We start from the raw sequence: 7,405 nt of genomic DNA on the forward strand, positions 1-7,405 counted from the left end.
AAGGAATACAGAGAGACACCAGGACAGTGGGACAACTGCAAAGGAAAGCTGATGGTTTGGGATGAAGTTTTCCCTGGACTGTGAGCAGCCCAGCTAGAAAGGTTGAATTGGAAACACCGAGACTTCATCACTGGTTATAGATATCAGATTTGGAGCTTCAGATGTTTGATGTTTGCCATGCTGGCTATTGATCTGGCATTTGTCTAGTCTCTCCTTGTTATGCCTTTTTTTGTGAAAAGAATTTTTACTCTGTGGTGTTAAGTGTTGGAAGTATATGGCTTATGTTTTGATTTTGCTTATTGATAAAGAGACTGTCTTGAATCTCAAATGAGGCTTTGAACTTTTAAACAATATTAAAATTTTATCATGAGTCTATAGGCCCTAGGGCAGAATATGATAGTTTTGAATGAAAATTTCCCCATAGTGTCAGGTGTTTGTAATTAATGTTCCTACTTACCTCTGAGCTGCTGTTGCTCCGCTACAGGAGGTATGTTACTCAGGGTGGATCCTGAGTCTGTCCCTAAGGTATATTCTGAGCCAGCTTGAACTCCATTTATTTTTTTGTTTTTTTGGTTTTTTTGTATGTTTCTTCTCAGCTATGAATGCATGATGAAGAGGACCAGCTTCCTCTACTATTATGAAGCTTCTTCTGTAATTTGCCAGCCTGAAATAAACCCCTTCCTTCCATAGGGTTCTTCTGGCCAGGAGTTTGTTCCAGCAACAAGGTGACTACAACATACATATCATTTTCAAATTGCCACAGATGTCTACAGAGGATTTTTTTTTTCTCTTTAAAACTTCTTTGTGAAGTTTTCTCTTTCTTACTCACCTAACTGACAAAAAGATCATCTATATGCCATAGTAACTAGCTTGGACCACATGGCCTCTATGAGTGAATCAGCCAAACAGTTCTTGTTAACTGAGAGCAAGAAGCCTTCTCCCATGAACCAGAGCAGCTGGGTCACCCTCCTAAGGTCACATCAGCTCTCAGTACTTTGCTGTACATTTCATACATGCTACAATTATGTATATTCCAAAACATCATTATAATGGATACTATACTTTAAAATAAAGTTTTCCTATTGATGTGGCCTTAGCCATGGGGTATTTTATGTTCCCAGAGCCCAGCTCACCATAAGATTGAGTTAAGAAGTGGGGCATGACAGAAAACTTCCTTCTAGGTAGAACAACTGAGAAGAACCTTCTATGCTAGTCCAGGAGAAAGAGGGAAGCAAAGAAGCTGGAGAGGAGCCTAGGGAAGCAACAGACAGGGTATTCTGACTTGCTCTTCCTTTCTGCACTGCCACACTGCTATGACCAGTAAAGGTAAACCTCAGATACAGAGGCTATCCACTCCCTTAGTCTATGTTTATGGTTTTGAAAGGAGACAGTCTTGCTAAGTCAGTGGAAACTCACAAGCCTGACTTAGCTTTCCTGGCAGCACTCAGCTCTTGTGCCTGGAAAGGCAGACGGAAGTTAGCAGATGGTGCTGTCTGATAAACTGTAGGGAAACAACAGGAAGATGACCAGGCTGCGTGTTTAGGAGGAGTCACAAGCAAACCTTAGTTATCATTATCTGCATAAGAAAGATATACATAATATTGTGCCCATCAACATGTTGTTATAGACAATGAAGGAGGGCAAAACTAAAGGAAAATGACATCAAAATAGAAGAGGAGGAGATAGTAAGAAAGAAGAGGAGATTATGTGGAAAGGTCTGGGGCAGAGAGACAAAGGAGGGTGATGGGAAGGAATTAAAGTTTTTATTTTTAAAATTAACAATGAAAAAGATACCATGCCTCACACAAGGTGGAAAATGAGGAATGAAACTCAAGGTAGTATGCATGGTAGCATGCACGTACTTTCACTCATACACACAACTAACACTCCCAACTAAACATATAAATAAAGTTTAAAAATAATAATCAATATCAACAAACAAATAAACTCATGACATTTAAAGGAACCAAACACAGCGAATTTTCAGGTTCATGCTGAGGTCAGTAAGTCAATAATTCCTCAAAAAAAAAAAAAAAAAAAACCTTTCTATAATGGATTCCACTCCTGGTTCCTATTTTATCATTAACATCTTCTAATTTATAACTTAATAGCATCCATTCCCATTAGTCACTGAAATTTTCTGTGCTAGAGGGAAGTAGATGGGATAAAGAAGACACCAGGAAGCACAGTGTTGATGTCCCTACCTAGTCACAGGCAGCTGTACAGTACATGACTCTTGGATCTCCATATGACTATATTCAAAACGAGTTGTCATTGAAGTTAACTGAAACAGCAGCTACAAGGAATAGGACAGGCGAAAGACTTTAGAAAAACCAAGTGACATGTTTTTTTTTACCACTGTTTTTTAAATTAATTAGTTTTGTATTCAGCAAATACAGTCAGTTTGGTACCATTAATAGGCTCATCCATGACCTACCCCATCCCCTTGGCCCCTCCTTGTTGAGGTATATGGGTCGTGCATTCTAGAGTTAGCCCACAGTAATGGGTAAGATAAATGTCTCTGCATATCATGGCCCAACATGTGGCTCTGACATTCTTTCCGCCCCCTCTTCCACAAAATTTCCCTGAGCCATTTTGGTCTGCTTCAGTGATGAGGTGTTGGGGGCTTCTGAGGCTCTGGCTCCCTGATTTGGTAGGAGTTGAATTTTCTCTGTGTTGATCTCCTTCACCCTTGTGCTGGTATCCAGCTCATCAGGAAAACAGCACCCTTGCTTATTTCGCCAACTTTTCTTAGTTTCAGCCGGGGCCCTTTTGAGGTATGATGGGGTGGCTCTCTCCTTAGGATCTACATCTATCTGAAAAAGAGAAGCAGATTCTCCAATGGAGAGTAATTTAGCACCAGACAAATGAGATAACCCTTACTTTTTTATAGAGAATTTAATAGGTGTAGGCCCTCTTGTAGCCCATGATTGGTGGTAGCTTGATATTGGAGAGTGGCCTAATGTTTGGATATGGTTCTGACTTGTTTCCCAGCTCCAGCTATGGGCCCCTTACCACTGAGCGGATCTGTTAGCCAAATCAAGAGCAGTTTGTTCCCCACCATGGCCATGTGCCACTATTGCAGTTGTGTGAGCATCACAACAGGTTATTTGCTGCTAAGTAGGTTAGACCATGAGTTTCTTGGACAGAGATTGGTCATTTTCCCCATCGCCCATGTAGCACCTTCTGGCACTAGATGCGCTGACTGTCTGGGGACTGACTCTCTTCCAACTTCCAGCCCCCTTAAAAATAAGCACAAATCTAGACCAAACGGCAATGGTACCATAAAGTTCTACTTCCTAAAAGGCAGACCAAATGGCTGAACCTTCACCAGGCCCTTACAGGAAACACCTGAACCACAAGACACTGGAGAGGGTAGGATCAAGGCTAACTTTAATCTTCTACATCTTCCCTCCCTCCCTCTCCCTCTCTCTCTCTCTCTCTTCTCTCTAACTCTTGTATATTAGTTACCTTTTTCCTCATTTTCTTAGTGGGCACTGACCTATAATCCCAGTACCAGCATGGGGCTATCAGCCACAATGAGCTTTTGATCAGAGAGACTTACAAGGTTTCCTAAAAGACAGACAGATTTCTGCCAGAGTACTTATGACCTACTAAAGGTTAGTGGTAAGACCCTACTGCTGAAGACACCATATGCAGTTGACACGTAAAATGGTATGACATGGCTGGAAGTTGTTGATAGAATCCTTGTTCTCTCTGAAACCTTATGAGTCAGGCTGGTACTGTCTATCTATGTTTCTCTCAGCATTCTTGTCTTCTAAGCTTCTATAAGAATGTCCCATTAATCTCTGCTTATTGTCTTCATGGGATTTTCTAACTTAAAGCCCCAAATGCTTTCATATTCCTCCCAAAAACCAGTTCCAAAGGTCTATAAACCATATAGTTTCATGACAGCAATGGCCATATAGGAATGTTAATACAAGATCATATATGATTAAATCCCAATGTCAAGCCTAGTGAGAAATTTGTGCCATTAGAATTTCTAAGAAGGAAAACTCAATAGCCATTTATTTCAAGGAAGATTCTAAAAGAAACCCTATGTACAAAATAACCAAAACTTCTTGCCTATATCCTTCTACACAAATCTCCTAACACCCTTTTTAAGACAATGAAATAATATTCCTTCCAAGGCACACATCCTTTTAAAAAATACACCCATTTCAGCACCCTGTGATAGACTACCATTTTATTTCAGAAGTCTTCATTCATAGAACCTAAGAGTACACTAAAATGCTTTTCACAGATGCAGTAAGAACAATGAAAAAGTGTAAAACTGGGTTCAAATAGTGGCTATATGCATTCTCTGAGACTCTCTACCGAGGATAGCAGTACAGTAAAGCAATGCATTTCTCCGAAATGGTAATGAAGTGCAGCCAAAATAGAGATAATTATTTTAATTAATGGTAATGATTTTAACGGTTGAACATTTTAACTAATTAATTATGATTGATTGCTTGTTACTAATCAAGGACTATGATTCAGATTCATAATTGAAAAACCAGGAGCAATAGGTTCCACCGAGAGCATATCACAGCTCTGTTGAGATCAGGAGTACTATTTTTGCCTCAAAACTGCATTCTGTATCATTCTGGTTCTTCTCTTTCATATTTTTTTAAGTTAAGCTGGTAGGGCATTGGTTTTATTGAGCATTTGGGATATTTTTATCAGAAATGGAAACATAATGGGAATATATTTAAAGAAACATATATATGCTATTTTATACCTATAACTTTTTAAATTAGTTGTTGACCACCTCTATACATATGTGCAAAGTACTCTGATCATAATCCCCTCCCCCATTCTCCTTTGTCCTAACATCTACTCCCTTCCTCTGAACCCTTTCTTCTTTCGAACTAGTCCCTCTTCTATTTTGATGCCACCAAATTTTTTGTTGTGTTTTTCTTTGTTGTAGTTTGCTGCTCTTTTGTTTTATTTACCCTCTTATTATGTAGCATTTGTGTAGTAGAGACAGCCACTGTGAGGTTATGAATGAAACAGCAACTTTGTATCTGGAAAGCAGCATTCCAAAGCACTCCTTCCCTTCCTATGGCTCTTAAATTCTTTCCACTACCTCCTTCACAGTGGTCCCTGAGCCTTAGAGGGTGTGATAGAGATGCGTACTTAGAGGTGATAACTTCATTGTCATCACTTGTCAGTACTTTGGAGAGTTCTGAGTCACCTCAGTGGTCAGTGCTCTCTGAAAAGGGAAGCTTCTGTAACCAAAAGTAATAGTAGCATTAATATACAGACATCAACATAAATATTTGGAGGTCAATTTGATAGGACTAATATACAATTTAGTCAAGCAACAGAAGTAGAGTTCTCCCACCCCTAGGGTTTATGACCTCCTCAGCCATAGGTTTTTGACTAGGTTTTCAGTACTAGGCATGAATTTTGAACCATAGAGTGGCCCTCAAATCTAATCAGAGACCAGTTGGTTTCCCTTTTGACAGACATACCACCATTGTACCAGTTGGCACATTTTGCTTGGCTGGCCAGCCATGTAGTCTTCAGTCTGCACTGCTGGTTATGTCTGCTGATTTGTATCCTGCAGCAGGCTACATGAAACTTTCCAGTACTATGACAGCTAGTCAACAGAGAAGAGACTTTCAGTTCAACTCCAGCTTGATTTCTCAGCGTCCTATGGCAAAAGCATGTGGTACCTTCAGAAATAGAATCTTATCATCTAGTTCTAGTGGACAATAAATCAAAAACCTTGGCAATAACCTGTGATGTTTTCTGGGCATAAGGAACCACCCTGACTAATAACTCACTGGGTGGTATCCTATCCCTGTATACCTGTAACTCCTATAACTTCTAACACTGCATTATTCATTAAAACCTCTCCATGTTCTTGGCTAAGTTTCTGTTCTTCAAATATATCCTTTGGAGATAAGAAGCTACTCATGTACACTATTTAGACAATGTAAAACATTTTAATAAGCATACTGACTGAGAATTTGTTTTCCATATAATTTATATGTAGCACTTTGGACATTGAATTAAGCTTTTAAAAATATAACAAACTAAAAAATATCACATAAAGAATTCCCAAGACTGGTGAGATCATCTTCTCTTCTGAATCCTATTCTTCTCATAAGTTTGCATAATGGAGACAAGTCGGTATTTTAACATAACCTGGGACAGAAGGAATTGTAGAGAAATATCTGCATGTAACCAATTTGGAGAAGGGGAGAAGGCCAGTATAGATGTGGTGCAGAGTGTGACGATGGGACAGTGGTAAGAAATGAGGCTGGAGAGGTGGCAAAAGCTAAATTATAAGTCACTTGTTCATACTCATAAAGGAATTCTGTGGAAAGATGGAGCTGCTTAGGGAATGAGTAACATAGATTAAGAAGATCTGCTATTGTATAATACCTGGTGGAAGACTGATGAAATAAAGAGAGGAAAGCAGGAATAAGGCTGTCCCTGCTCCAAGGGACAGACCTTGAGCTTGGACTACACCAAAAAAAGAATAAAGAAGAACTCCTGGAATAGGATTGCCTAGGCATGATCAAAAACTAACTGGAGGATCCAAGGTGATTCCCTCTCCAAGGATCCAACTAATGCCCTTTCCAGAAATGTAGCAACGTGGAAGAAACCTGGCATGCGTAAGGTCCTTGGAGCAAATGGGACACCTGTTTCCTTTGCCTTCCTTTGGCTGCTTACATACATGAAAAAGAAAAAGAAAAATTAAAAATAGAAAAAGAAAAAATGAAAACAAATAAATAAAACTAACTGGAGGAAAGGAAGGTGATAGATGACATGTAGGCATGGTCTGATAGAATCTTCTGGAAGAAAACTGGGAAAGTGGAATACCTATCAGAAGAGACAGATGATAGCTGAAAACCTCTAGTTTCAATAGAAAAGTAAAATAGGAAAATTTCAAAGCAGAACAGCAAAGTCTAGAGTCTGTCCTGGAGGGATTGGCACTATTGAGGAGCTCTCCTCTCCCAGTGAGAGGGAGTGCCCACAGAAGACAGTAGGACTTAAGACAGCCTTGGAAAACATGCACAGTAATTCAGTAGCGAACATTTTAAAGAGCATAAAGAGAGGAAGGGAAGAATGATGCAGTGCTGGAAGATGGTGAGGAGATGCAAGAAAAACCTTTACTTCTCAGCACTTGACCAGAGCAGCTGCAAGACACCATTTTTAAAAAGACCCCTGCTGAATCAATGGCTTGGCCATCTAAACCTTCTCTGAACCACACACTCTTGGAACCTAGTCATTGGACTGTACACTGAAACCCAGCCAGGAGAATATCTCTCCACTGCAGTGAAGAAACATTTGAGTAGGAACCACTCAGCCTTTAGTGAAGTGGAAACCTGGTAGGAGGCAAAGTCTGTGGGGGAATAGACACAGATTCCAAGCATGACTACTAAAT

The 7,405-nt window shown here is 39.8% G+C and overlaps 1 non-coding gene across 1 annotated transcript; it reads left to right on the forward strand.

Moving 5' to 3' along the window:
• The first annotated feature begins 6,553 nt into the window (after positions 1 to 6,553).
• Positions 6,554 to 6,694, forward strand: LOC123459121. Its single transcript, XR_006636033.1, has one exon. It is a non-coding gene; the product is annotated as a small nucleolar RNA SNORA67 (small nucleolar RNA).
• Positions 6,695 to 7,405: the final 711 nt, after the last annotated feature.

This window comes from Jaculus jaculus, chromosome 2 (genome assembly GCF_020740685.1).
Source record: "Jaculus jaculus isolate mJacJac1 chromosome 2, mJacJac1.mat.Y.cur, whole genome shotgun sequence".
In the NCBI taxonomy this organism is placed as follows: Eukaryota; Metazoa; Chordata; class Mammalia; order Rodentia; family Dipodidae; genus Jaculus; species Jaculus jaculus.